The sequence below is a fragment of the Schistocerca cancellata genome, chromosome 2 (assembly GCF_023864275.1).
Source record: "Schistocerca cancellata isolate TAMUIC-IGC-003103 chromosome 2, iqSchCanc2.1, whole genome shotgun sequence".
NCBI classification, from domain to species: Eukaryota; Metazoa; Arthropoda; class Insecta; order Orthoptera; family Acrididae; genus Schistocerca; species Schistocerca cancellata.
In genome coordinates this window covers 283115468-283130025 of record NC_064627.1, presented here as the reverse complement: position 1 = coordinate 283130025, position 14558 = coordinate 283115468, and the positions used below count along the sequence as shown (strand labels likewise).

The 14558-nt window shown below is 43.5% G+C and overlaps 1 long non-coding RNA gene and 1 other non-coding gene across 2 annotated transcripts in view; one reads left to right on the top strand and one right to left on the bottom strand.

Annotated features, from left to right (window-relative positions):
• LOC126161625 (uncharacterized) overlaps positions 1 to 14558 on the bottom strand; it is a 1324793-nt gene that overhangs the window by 1128216 nt on the left and 182019 nt on the right. The gene's annotated exons all lie outside the window — the stretch shown is intronic.
• On the top strand, positions 3493 to 3564 carry Trnat-ugu (transfer RNA threonine (anticodon UGU)). Its single transcript has one exon. It is a non-coding gene; the product is annotated as a tRNA-Thr (tRNA).

Below are 14558 nucleotides of genomic sequence, written 5' to 3'. Positions count from 1 at the left end.
AAAAGAAAAATTCGGAATAGGTATTAAAATCCATGGAGAAGAAACAAAAACTTTGACGTTTGCCGATGAAACTGTAATTCTGTCAGAGACAGCAAAGGACTTGGAAGAGCAGTTGAACGGAATGGACAGTGTCTTAAAAGGAGGATATAATATGAACATCAACAAAAGCAAAACGAGTATAATGGAATGTAGTCGAATTAAGTCGGGTGATGCTGAGGGAATTAGATTAGGAAATGAGACACTTAAAGTAGTAAAGGAGTTTTGCTATTTGGGGAGCAAAATAACTGATGATGGTCGGAGCAGAGAGGATATAAAATTGTTCACTGGCAATGGCAAGGAAAGCCTTTCTGAAGAAGAGAAATTTGTTAACATCGAGTATAGATTTAAGTGTCAGGAAGTCGTTTCTGAAAGTATTTGTATGGTGTGTAGCCATGTATGGGAGTGAAACATGGACGATAAATAGTTTATACAAGAAGAGAATAGAAGCTTTCGAAATGTGGTGCTACAGAAGAATGCTGAAGATTAGATGGGTAGATCACATAAATAATGAGGAGGTATTGAATAGAATTGGGGAGAAGAGGAGTTTGTGGCACAACTTGACAAGAAGAAGGGACCGGTTGGTAGGACATGTTCTGAGGCATCAAGGGATCAGAAGGATGTAAGTTGCAGTAAGTACTGGGAGATGAAGAAGCTTGCACAGGATAGAGTAGCATGGAGAGCCGCATCAAACCAGTCTCAGGACTGAAGACCACAACAACAACAACAACTGTGTGCCGGTGACCGCTTAAAGATTCTATACGCGGAACACACTTTGAAGATGACGAGAGTGTCGGTCATGGAAAGAAAACATGGCTAGGCCTACAGGACAAGAGCTTTTACCAGCAGGGAATACATGCTCTTCCACAAAGTTGGCGTACGGCCATAGAACATGATGGAGACTACTTAGAAAATAGGACGTGGACGAGACATGTTGATGTATTTTGTCACCAAATTCTGACTCTTAACAATAAATATGTTCTGAGAAAAAAATGTGGGGCATTACTTATTGAAGAAACCTCGTATTAAGCATACAAACTACGATACTATACGATATTGCAGTGCCGGTGTTATTATGATGACAATGCACTGCGGCGACCACAGCCGTTACTAAACATATCAGATGAATTCGGAATGCGAATAATGACTACCACCAGCTGTAGACTGGAAAGATGACAGTTAAAATTTGTGCCGGACAGGGACAATTTTTCACTGACAACAATTAACTGAATATTCAAAGCAGCTGAAAATACAAACATACATCAGGAGCATGTGTACGAACAAGACAATATTTTTTTTTGAAAATCAGTTGAATAAACCCCGCATAATTAAAAAACTCCGGTTACTTTTTGATCACAGTTCGTATGCCATTGATCGAAGGAATGGAGCGCAGAAACTTGTGACATATATTTTTATATGTATAAATTTTCGGTGCCTACAGTGTCACGTCTTTCAGTGTCACACAAATTTTTATTTTTGAAAGGGATCACTTAAGACTATTCCCATGGGTTCGCTCCTCAGATTTCTCCCTCATATCACAAAATTGTCATCTGATGTAGTACAAACTGAAAAAATAAATTCCTTTTAAGCACGGTTTCGTATATAATTTATATTCAAACCCTTACACCTGTGTCACAGAACAAATCCTACATCGAGAATACTTTACACAAGTTTAAGGGAAGAAATGCTTCCGATAATTATTACAGTATTTAAAGAACATCAAAATATGTACAGGTGGAGCCGGCCGGAGTGGCCGTGCGGTTCTGGGCGCTACAGTCTGGAGCCGCGTGACCGCTACGGTCGCAGGTTCGAATCCTGCCTCGGGCATGGATGTGTGTGATGTCCTTAGGTTAGTTAGGTTTAAGTAGTTCTAAGTTCTAGGGGACTGATGACCACAGCAGTTAAGTCCCATAGTGCTCAGAGCCATTTGAACCATTTTGAACCATGTACAGGCGGAAATGAACAAACAGTACATGAGATTATGTTAATCAATTTAACTGTAAAAAGCTAAGGAGCATATTATTAACAAAATGAGAAATATGCAAAAGTGAAATGCCAAAGTGAGCACTTCTCAATTGGGAGTAGATTAGAACAATCAGAATGACTGAAGGAGAGCACAATAACATGAGCCATAAACGAGAGCTAAGCAACTAAGCAAATAAGAGAATAGGCAAAAATGAGATGCCAACAAAATGAGCCTGGTCGAACTCCGTCGGCACTTATACAGGGTGTTACAAAAAGGTACGGCCAAACTTTCAGGAAACATTCCTCACACACAAATAAAGAAAAGATGTTATGTGGACATGTTTCCGGAAACGCTTAATTTCCATGTTAAAGCTCATTTTAGTTTCTTCCACCTACGCTCAATGGAGAATGTTATCATCATTTCATACCGGATACTCTACCTGTGCTGCTAGAACATGTGCCTTTACAAGTACGACACAACATGTGGTTCATGCACGATGGAGCTCCTGCACATTTCAGTCGAAGTGGTCGTATGCTTCTCAACAACAGATTCGGTGACCGATGGGTTGGTAGAGGCGGACCAATTCCATGGCCTCCACGCTCTCCTGACCTCAACCCTCTTGACTTTCATTTATGGGGGCATTTGAAAGCTCTTGTCTACGCAACCCCGGTACCAAATGTAGAGACTCTTCGTGCTCGAATTGTGGACGGCTGTGATACAATACGCCATTCTCCAGGGCTGCATCAGCGCATCAGGGATTCCATGCGACGGAGGGTGGATGCATGTATCCTCGCTAACGGAGGACATTTTGAACATTTCCTGTAACAAAGTGTTTGAAGTCACGCTGGTACGTTCTGTTGCTGTGTGTTTCCATTCCATGATTAATGTGATTTGAAGAGAAGTAATAAAATGAGCTCTAACATGGAAAGTAAGCGTTTCCGGACCCATGTCCACATAATATATTTTCTTTCTTTGTGTGTGAGGAATGTTTCCTGAAAGTTTGGCCGTACCTTTTTGTAACACCCTGTATACGGTTGCGCTCGTGGCGGCACCTCGCGGCCCGTACGCAACACGCGCGCCTGCGATCGCAATGCAGTCTTAGCGCTCGCGGCGGCGTCTAGCAGCCCGTAGGCAAGTTGTGCGATTGCTGGCGCAGTTCGATCTTTAATCTGTGATGTTACAAACTGTCGGCGCAAACTTTTTCACCACTTGTAGACCAAGTGTGTACTCGATGCAGTGTTTCACTTTTCTCTAAGACAGCCAGAAAATTGTTGCTGCTAGCATGCGCGTCGAAAGTAGCTACGACGGCAGGAACCGCGATCAGAAAAGGCGAGAGCTGCTCCAGGAGGACAGTGTCTCTTGCCTCAGATGGTTGCCAGGCCAAGGACGCCAGGCAGCGCGGCGCGCATCTCGCCACGGGGGCGCCGAGGCGGGCTGGCAGTGTGGAAACGCACTGCGAGCTGCCTACTAAGGCTCCGACCGCGGCGCGTGCCTCCATAGCTCAGAGGCAGAGCACTGGTCTTGTGAACCAGGGGTCGTGAGTTCGATTCTCACAGGGTGCAGCACAATTTTGTTACATTAGACTCATAGACAGCTTTCTGCACGACAAGAAACTGTATGTCCGAGTCGACGATAAAAACTCCGAAATGAAACTGATCTCCGCAGGAATTCCGCAGGGCTCTGTCATTTCGCCTGTACTTTTCAACTTATATATAAATGACATCCCAACATTCCCCCTTGTTAGGGCGAGTTTTTATGCGGACGATACGGCCTTTCTGACAACTCGACGACACTTGGACCAGCTAATCGCTAGGATGCAACGGCAGCTTGCTGTAATGGAACGCTGGGCGCTGCAAAATAAGATAACGATCAACCCGATGAAGTTGGCAGCCGTTCTGTTCACACGGAGGAAAGCAGTTCTGAACGACAGACTCCAAATAGCTGACCAATTTATCCCATGGTCGCCGGGAGTGAAGTATCTCGGTGTCTACCTTGACAAAAAATTACTCTTTACGCAGCATATTGACGACAAGAAGACGGCAGTCCAGAAGATGGCCAGGCCGTTGATTCCGTTCCTGAAGAGTAAGGATCTCAGCCCTAGGACTAAACTCCAATTGTATAAGGCAACGGTGGAACCCACGATGTTGTATGGCTCCACCTCGTGGGGAACTACGTGCGTCTCCAACTACAACAAACTTCAAGCGCTGAAAAACATTTGCTATCGATGGATCACAGGAGCTCCATGGTGGACAAGAAACGTCGACATCCGCACCGCACCACGAGACCACTATACAAGAGAAGGTCCATGACAAGGCTCTACGAGTTTTTGACAAGATCGATGCCTTTAGGGACGAAGTTCGACAATTACAATCGGTAGGAACGGTAAACCCTGCAAGATGGCACAAGTATCGAGTACCGAAGTCAATAACGTTTCACCCCCCATAGGTAATCTGTCATAACACGAGGAAGCAGTCACACATAACAGCCTTGACACATTTCCCCCTCTACAGGAGATAGACATCACCAAAGACAGCAGGCTAAAGGACCCATTGCGTGCCCAAGCCTAACTGAATGTGTAATAAATAAAGTGTTTTCCTTTTATCCTTACATCCCATCCTAGAAGAATAAGTCATCAAGGATGATCTCTGCAGTCCACACTACACACTATATTAAAAAAAAAAAAAAAATGCGGCGCCAGGACAAGCTGCTGCCCGGCCCCTTTACTAATGAAGCAATATGGACACTCGCCATATACGGCTTAGAGATGTCTTTGGTATTAAAATCAACCAGCGTCTTTCTGCAGGCTGAAGCTGTAATTAAGACCGACAAGCGTCTTTCAGTTGCCTGAGGCTGTAACGGTGCGGTACCATATGTAAAACGGTACAGATACACATTTCTTGCTTATGCGTTTTCAATTTAAATTCAGTTCAACTGTTAGAACTTTGACGTTTATGCGTCTCGCGAACGTAATCGATTGAGTAACACCGTCTCGGTGTGACCAATTAAAAGTAAATAAAGTGAGTGTAATTACATCAAAATTTCAAGAACCTAAAAATACTTCTACATCTAACAAGTAACATAAGATTCTCGTCTCTAGAACACACAGAAAACCGTAATTGAAGTTTTAGCAGCAATTTATCAATCACTCATTCTCTAAGGAACAAATTACACCTCAGTTCAATTAACCAGGCACTTATATTAGAATCTGCACACATTCCATTGTCAGTGCTCACGTCTCAGGTTTACAAGAGGATTAGCACACAGCAACCACACGTGTGCTTCGCCCATACACTTTCTGTAGAACTTACTCTACTACCCCTCTGCCAGTCTCCACCTGAGACCAATTTATTACTCATTGCATCGACTCCGCCCGTATGCCTAGCTGAAATATATGCTTAAAATACGATCCGCAGATTAATGTTGCTCAAATATTCCTCTGAAATAGTAACTCCGAACATTAATCGAAATACCAATGCTCAGGATCAAAGGACATCGGTTCGAATCTACACCAATATTGTCACTAGGGATCGATTCCAGACCTGCAAAACTAGTGGAGGCAGTAAAACAAATCTATTATTTGGGCTAGTTTTGTAAAAGAATTTACAAATAACGAAATCCTGGTAACAAAACATACATCGGGCAAATATCCCTCATGCATTTCAGTGCAAAACTAATACAGATAAAAACGCACAGAAATTAGAGGGACAGTTACGCCTGAAGTCATCCGTTCCCTAGACTTAGAACTACTTAAACCTAACTAACCTATGGACATCACACACATCCATGCCCGAGGCAGGATTCGAACCTGTGACCGTAGCAGCAGCGCGGTTCCGGACTGAAGCGCCTAGAACCGCTCGGCCACTGCGGCCGGCAGTACACTGTCCTCAGTACCAACAAAATATCTGCAATTATACCCCTAAAATCACAGGTGCATCTAAAATGAACGTGGAAAATGAGATGGCTGGTAGAGTGCGTCACAACAAGCATACTTCACATAGCAGCCCACGTCCGCGTTCCTTAGCGTAAGGTGCTAGACATCATTGAACACCTCCGCGCTCCGCCAAGACGGTAGGCACATAACATGCCATCCGAGCCGTCATTGTAGCAGGTCTGCAGGGTAACGTTGTCAATGTATTTGTGACATCAAGTTAAAAGAGACGTCGGGTTGAAGTTTTATGACCTGTATTTACAAACGTTGTAGTCGACATAGTTACGGACATTCCAGGCGGGAAACACTTCGGGTTCTCGTCTCTTACTGGAACGTGACGATGATGATGATGATAATGATTGGTTTATGGGGCGCTCAACTGGGCGGTCATCCGGTCATCAGCGCCTGTACAAAGTCCCAATTTTTTCACAAACCAGTTTTTACACAGTCCAATGTAGCCACTGTTACGAATGATGAGGATGGTGAAATGATGAGGACAACACAAACACCCAGTCTCCGGACAGAGAAAATCCCCAATCCGGTAGGAACTCGAACCCGGGCCCCCGTGATCCAGAGGCAGCAACGCTAGCTTACTGGGACGTAAATGCGTTGCTTTTGGCTGTGCAAATGCCTGTCCGATAGGTATTGCGTAGAGGGCAGCACCTGTGCACACTGCGGAGTCCGGTTCGCCCTGCGTCAGCTTGTCATCAAACGGGGACGTTACTGTGTGGAGCGGACAGGAAATGGAGGGCTTTTCTTGGGAAGGAAGGGTAGACATGCACTGTGCTTGCGGCGCGACGAATGGAAATACTCACGCTGCCCAACGTTTGTACGTCTGTGCTGTTCCCGAATCGCTGAGTACTAGGTCGGCGCACATTTACTGCCATCCACAGGTCCCTACAAGAGACAGGTTCACTTGATACATTTTCTAATGGCACGTTCTCGTAACGGCTCATGTACACTTAAGGCCTTCTTCGAAACCCGGTGATATCATTTTGTATTACAGGTCCGAAGGCCTGACGGACGTGGTCGTCGACGCACAGTGTGTACGCCAGCGCTTGAAGAGGAGGCATTAGAACTGGTGGAAGATACACTCTCAACAAGCTCGCGGCATGTTGCACGGGAAAGGGGTGCGAGACATTCCACAATTTGGCGTGTGTGGCATGAAGACGATTAGCACCCCTACCGCTTTCAGAAGGTTCACGCTCTTACCCCAGACGATTTTCCACGTCGAACTGAATTCTGTCAGAGGTTCCTGCAAACGTGTGCCACTCAACCGGACATTCCGAACCTTTTACGTATGAGGCATCCTTTAGTTTATGTTCAACAGCTACAAATAACAGATATGGTCACGGGAAAATCTGCACGTCGCCTTTGTTCGTGATCACCAAGATCGCTTCGCCGTCGAACATTTGGGCTGGCTTGGTAGGCGATAGTTTGGTCAGTCATACAGGTTCCCCCGGCAACCGAACGCAAACAGATACTTTATCTTCTTACGATAAAATCTGCCACAAGAGTTGTAACATGATCCACTCAACGTGTGTCAACGGGTGTGGTCCCAACACCATGGTGCACCTGCGCACTTCTCACATGCATTTGGATGAAACCCTTTGGTGAGAACTGGATAGGGCACTGTGGGCCGGTGGCATGGCCTGCACGTTCCCCTGACTTGACGCCCATCGAGTTTTTATTCTGGGGGCACCTGAAATCTCTTGTCTATGAAGCAACCACTGAGATTGATGGGGAGCTGACAGCGAGCACTATGGCAGCCACTGAAGCAATTTCCACTTTGCCAGGAGTGTTGGAAAGAGCGCGTCCTTGCAAGGAGTGCATTCAAGCATGAGGGCGTAATTTCAAGCACTTTTTGTAACTGTTTTCAAATAAAAGTTTTAAAACTTTACCCCCATCCCTCATTTACCTTGATGCCACAAATACATTGAAAACTTTAACCTGCAGACCTGCTACCAGGACGGTTCGGATGGCATGTTGTGTACCTAACCTCTTGGAGGCGCGTGATTTTGTTCAACGACGCTTAGCGCCGTACGCTACTAGATGCGGGCATGGATTTCTACGTGAAATATCCTGTTATGAGCCGTTCTACCAGCCCTCTCATTTTCTACATTCAATTCAGATATACCCTTCAATATCACACATTCAGCTATCTGGTGATGAATCAAAAAAATTTTATCACCACAAACTGTTTTCGTTGGCCCAGTGTTTTCTAGACACGCAACTTCCGCTGCAGCTATTTTCGTTGTTACGCTGAACAGAATGGATACGTCTAAACAGCAAACTTGCCAGCATCGTTAGCAGTACTGTTCTGATTGTCGAAATGCTGAGCATGTAAGTGGAAGTGTAAGCCCGGCTGTATAGCCGGAAACGCACCATCTATCAACCACTACGCCAAAATTTCAAGAAATTATTTGTCCGTTGTTCAATCAAATGGTACGCTGCATTCCAACTTAGCTCCGGATCAGCGCCAGGATTTTGCAAACTTTGGCGTTCGCTTGCCAGCCATCCGTAACAAGAGAACAAGCACAGTTTAACGGTTTTAATTAATGGGTATGGGACAGGGTAATTGGAACCGATAGTGTCATATGTTTTAAAATTTATAGCCGGAACTCTGATACATGCAATTCTGTATTAACGGTTGCCTGTTAATTGCTATTTAAAACAGAATGGGACAGCTAAGCGCCTGGAAGCCACACAGCTGTTGATGTACACTTCATTACTTCTCGAACAGCTCCATACCTCAAAAATACTCTTGAAAACTTCGAGGAAAAATGTTTCTGCTGAAGCACACCTTGCACCTTTGTTTATTTTTACTATAGGGAAACGACAAACACTTTTCAATATTACCTCTACGAGTACACAGATTCATTAGGTTTTTGTGGCCTCGCAGGGCATACATACGTGACCTTCCTCCTGTCACCGTCTTCATAAGAAATGGCTTTAGGTTGCAGCATGAAATTTCCCCCTTCAGTATCTCATCACTCAAGATCAGTTTTGTATGTTTTAGGGCCCAAAAACATCTAAGGTCATAAGCACCCATGTCATAACACTTAAGATCAGTAACAACGCCTACTGAGACGGTATAAGATGAGCATATCTCAACAGCAGAGATTCTCTGTAAAAAGAATCCATTCCGAGATCCATTTTATGCACTCTTACTCAGTCCTTAAAGCAACAGTTAAACAGTGCAGATATTGTCAGCTACTTAGGGAACAGAATTGTTTCCAACAGTTTAACGTTGTACAAGATATTTAGAAAAAAGTATTCCATATTCTTTCGCCCCGGGCCTATCAATCCTGCTATCAAACTAAGTATCATGGATCTTTCCCGTAGTTAAAAGGAAGCCGGGGCGTTGGGCTCGCCACCATCTCCCCTCAAGTGCCGCAATCTAGTCGGGCTAGACGCCCGTTAACGGGTTGAGCGCCACAGACATCACTCTTACAGCATTCAGGTATCGTCATCTGCCTTTAAGGCGAAATCTCATCGACTGGTGTATGGTTTCACTGTTTATTTACACTGTTTTATAAGAATATGGAGCATTTTCGTTTTAAATAGCCTGTAGTTCCTGTAACATTGAACTGTTTCCTTTCGACAAGATATCTGTATGGTGTGAAAAGCGGCAACTGATCGTAACAATAAAATGTGCTAGGTTCTCCATACGAGTAATAAAAAAAATCCGTTAGATTTCGGTTACATGATGAATCAAACAAATTTAAGGGTGGTACATTCAACTAAATACCCACGTATTATAGTTACAAACCACGTTAATCTGAATTATCACATAGAGAGTGTTGTGGGGAAGGCGAAGTAGACGGTATTCGTATTGGCGGAACACTTAGAAGATGAAATAAATCTACTAAAGAGACTGGCTGCACTACACTTGTCCCTCCTCTTCTGGAGTACTGCCGAGCGGTATGGGATCCTTATCAGAAAAGATTGACGGAGACCATCGAAAATTTCGAAGAAGGTCAAGCTCGTTTTGTATTATCGCGAAAAAGGGAGACGGTGTTTCGAGTATGACACGCGACTTGGAGTGGCAGTCCTTAAAACACATGCATCTTTCTCTGAGGAAAGATCTTTTCACGAAATTTCGATCATCAACTTACTAATCGAAAAAAGAAAATATTTTGTTGCCTCCCACCCATATAGAGAGGAACAGCTATCGCAAACAATAGGAGAATCAGAGGTCCCACGGAAAGCTGTAAGTATTCATTTTTTTACCACGTGCTATGCGAGGGTGGAACGGTCGAGAAATGTTCTGAAAATGGTCGTTTGAACGTATTTTATCCATAATGGATGTAGTTGAACTCTGCGACTGTTCCTTTATAGGGCGTAGAATAATAACCACTACCAGTCACATAGTTCTATGAAGTTTATGAACCCGCTGCCAACCAAGTGAAGTGTGCAATGCAGCTAAGATACGTAGAAGTACAGTTCTAGGTAGTAGGGAATTTATATCAACCATTCTGTTGTCTCAACTGAGGATGATATGGCGTGTCCTAAAGTAACAGGCAGCAATAAGAAAAAAAAAATGAATTAACAAAGTTATCTGCCATTTAGCAGAAATTTACCAGGCTTGTGGTACTACGCTGGTATATTTGTGTAGTAGCGGAAGTGAAACTGCGCCGTCACGTCAGTCTAATACTTTACATTTATCACATTTTTCGTACCTTCTTTCATTTTTTCGCTAACGCTAACACGCACTGTACTCATAATGGTTGGTTCATGAACTAGGTAAATAACAAACAGTATCAACCACACAGAGAAGTACCCACACCTCAGCGTATTAGCACTCGCTCCCAGCCTCGTACCGCTGTACTGAACTGAATACGAGATGTTTACGGTGTCTGTGTTACGTGGAACACACTTAGTTTATAAAACATGCCTTTCCTGCATGTGTGTCCGCAGATGAAGATGAAAAATTTATCCGGATATAATCTCGTAAGGACGGTACCTTTAAGTCGCCTCATTTAATGTTGCACGGAGTTTAGTCCACTACACATTACTTGCGCAGTTCGTGCTGCATTAACGCCACTGTATTCACTGCGGAAGAATATAGAATGACTTAACATTACGCAATGAGCGGTTTATAACAGCTCTGCATTCACATGCTATATCAGTTTCCCCTAATGTGTATGGGAATCGTCTACCGGGCAAAATACAATCAATGCTAAAATGAAAGCGACTGTGCTGTAGCGCAGAAAAGTAAAACGCACCGTGCACCTTGTACTGGGAAAATTGGTAACAATGCGTCGCAACGAAATATAATTGAACACCCATCAGCGAGCTTGTCGCCCCAATATCTGCGTGTCGCCGGTGATTTTAATGAGGAAATATTTCACACTGCGACAAGTGAAAGTGCACGTACAATGTCGCTGCGGACTGGGATAATTATAAATCAGCAGGCTGACAGTGAGAGCGTTTTAACGGATTGAAAACTTTCTCAGTCTGAGCGCCATTTGGCACAATATCTATGCTAGTGCATCACGTCAGTATGCCAGCACAGCATTTTGGAGATCAACTTAAGTCATTAGAAGCACCATGAAAGATAGGAGAGGTTTCGTCACTCCTTTTTTTCCAAACTCTCTTCACACTTTCAGGCGTACAATCACTTCCGTGTTCCTTTTGTAATCGAGTTTCCCCGCCCTCATACGACTCATCGAGTTATTCGTGTTTTCATTTCTATTTATTTTTTCGTCATCACTATTTTTGAGCAAGTTATCACGGAGGAAAGTATTTAAACACATTGGTTAGCCTTCCTCTGTGTCCATATTTCTTTCATCCTTTTGATATGAGATCGTCTTGTCACTTCAAGTTTACCTGTCCTCTTCCTTACCTTTCAGCCGGCCTGGGTGGCAGAGCGGTTCTAGGCGCTACAATCTGGAACCGCGCGACTGCTACGGTCGCATGTTCGAATCCTGCCTCGGGCATGGATGTGTGTGACGTCCTTAGGTTAGTTAGGTTTAAGTAGTTCTAAGTTCTAGGGGACTGATGACCTCAGATGTTAAGTCCCATTGTGCTCAGAGCCATTTGAACCATTTTTGAACCTTAATTTTCTTTTTGTTTTGTCTTTATTGGACTTAAGAACGAAGAAAAATCACTGCTCTAAACATTTTCTTGTGGAGTCCATTTCGATTTTACATTTTTTTTATTTCCCCACTCCATGTCATGCTATTTGTCTTTCCGCTTTTTTTCACAAAATTCAGTTATATGTTGGTTGAGTGCGTTAATGTCTGACAGAACATTGAATGGTCTGAGGGTTCAGTTCGCTGTAATTTCAAAGATTTTTTCTGTCATTAGTTCTTTTTCCCGTCGTAATGGTTTGTTAACGTGGAAAATACTACGCCGCTCTGTGATTGTGCTATTCTTGTACGTACTTTTTTTCACTTTCAATTATTTTACTTGTGTCTGTGGTGTATTCTTCGTGATTCAGATTTTGTATTTGATAAGAAAACGATATAGACCTGGATGAAAAGTGGAGCAATTTGATGAGTATGTGCGGATCAAATATATTTTTATGTTGGTGGTCTATGTAGCCTCATTTGCTACTAATATCACATTAAAGATGTTGAGGTTGTATCTGTCTATATGCAACTGAGTAAATGCAGATGATAAGGGACATCAAGCCCTCTCTTACATCTATCTAGGCGTTTCGCTTTTATTTATTGACGCCGTTTCAGTGGCGGTTGCACTGCTATTGTTTACGTGTGTATTTGCGTTCCCGCTGGTGAAGCTATTCTTCTGATTGCCCGACTAATAATTATTGTCTGCTCAGCACACAAACTGCACCCTTATTTTTCCTTCCACGTTATAGCTCTGTATGAAAACACTTCTACATCCTATCACGACTGTGGTTTACGTTCCACAGAAGGGGAATCCAATGACATAACAACAAACGCTGTCCTCAGGCACACCCAAACGATAACACCAACTTTTATCTTGCCACTACCATTAGACACGGTAAGTCGCCTGGGAGATAACGGAACGGTCACGGGTCCGAGTTGTGTCGCGCAAATAGCGGTACTCTTGGGCGGCCACGCGCGCTGCCCTTGCATAACCGTGGAGATCCGCCATTGTAGCGGGCTTTACGAGGCAGTGAGGCACCTGGCGAAAGGCTGTAAACAGAGCGCCGCACTATCGTTCACAGAGCCCGCCCGCATCTCGTGGTCGTGCGGTAGCGTTCTCGCTTCCCACGCCCGGGTTCCCGGGTTCGATTCCCGGCGGGGTCAGGGATTTTCTCTGCCTCGTGATGGCTGGGTGTTGTGTGCTGTCTTTAGGTTAGTTAGGTTTAAGTAGTTCTAAGTTCTAGGGGACTTATGACCACAGCAGTTGAGTCCCATAGTGCTCAGAGACATTTGTTCACAGAGCCTGGTTGCAAGGTCACCACAGTGGCAGTGCTATAGTTTGTTCGTCGTGAAGGTCAGTCTTAGTGTAAACAAAACGCACGCTCAGCGATTGGTCGTCAGCCACGGTCCACATCCATTGTTGTAACGATTAGACCACAGATGGTATAGACCGCTGATGACGTCATCATAGTGAAAGCAACATCTCGATCAGCTGATTAGTGGATTTTGCCTGCATCTGGTTTAATGAATAAACACGAATTTTGTAGTAAGATTAAGTCTCGTGTAGTGTTTAATTGCACATAAAAATATGTGAAACGAAGTAATACTTCGTTAGACACATAAGCTTGCCTTAAGATTCCATAATTTTGCTAACTTTTCAAAAAATTTACAGCGATATTTTTCGACATTAAGTCAGAGAAATTACAGAAATTACAATTCTATGGCATAAATGGAACAGCATATGAGTGGTTTAAGTCATATCTACAGAACAGGAAGCAAAAAGTCTCTTTATATGCTTCAAGGGATTCAAAGAAATTTGCCACTTCATCTAATGGGGTGAAATTACATTAGGTGTTCCACAAGGTTCGATCATGGGTCCCCTCCTGCTCTTGATATATGTGAATGACTTCCCTTCTTATGTGAAACAAAATGCTGAACTGTCACTGTTTGCTGATGATACAAGCATAATTATTAATCCAGTAAAAGGAAATCCGATAGAAAATGATACAAATAAGGTCTTTGGAAAAGTTATTAATTGGTTTTCTACAAATAGGCTTGCTCTGCACTTTGATAAAACACAGTGCATCCCATTTTCTGCTGCAAAATGTATAATTCCTTCAATAAACATAACACATCAAAAGAAGTCAGTAGCCAGGGTAGCCAGGGTTATATTGATACAAATAATAACGTAATAACTATACAATTTGTCACTCGAATGTTTAAGTCAATGCCCGACTTCAACTATTACTGGCAGAAACTGCAACTTTCATTCCACAAAGCAAGTAATGGGTTTGTTCCATCCGCCACGTGACTTTATTTCAGATCTCAACACATCACATATGTATCTGAGTTGTAAAGCCACTGGAAGCAAGTCCCACTTATGCATTAGGTATTTGTTATTCTCGTGCGAATGCTACACTCAGGTATGCTTATGCAATGTTTACATTAATCGTTTAGCACCTTACGTTGCATGTATGAGTAGCGAACTTGCACGTGCCTATTTTTTCGGAAGCCTCATCACATCTTCGGTATCTCCACTTCTCGGTAAAAG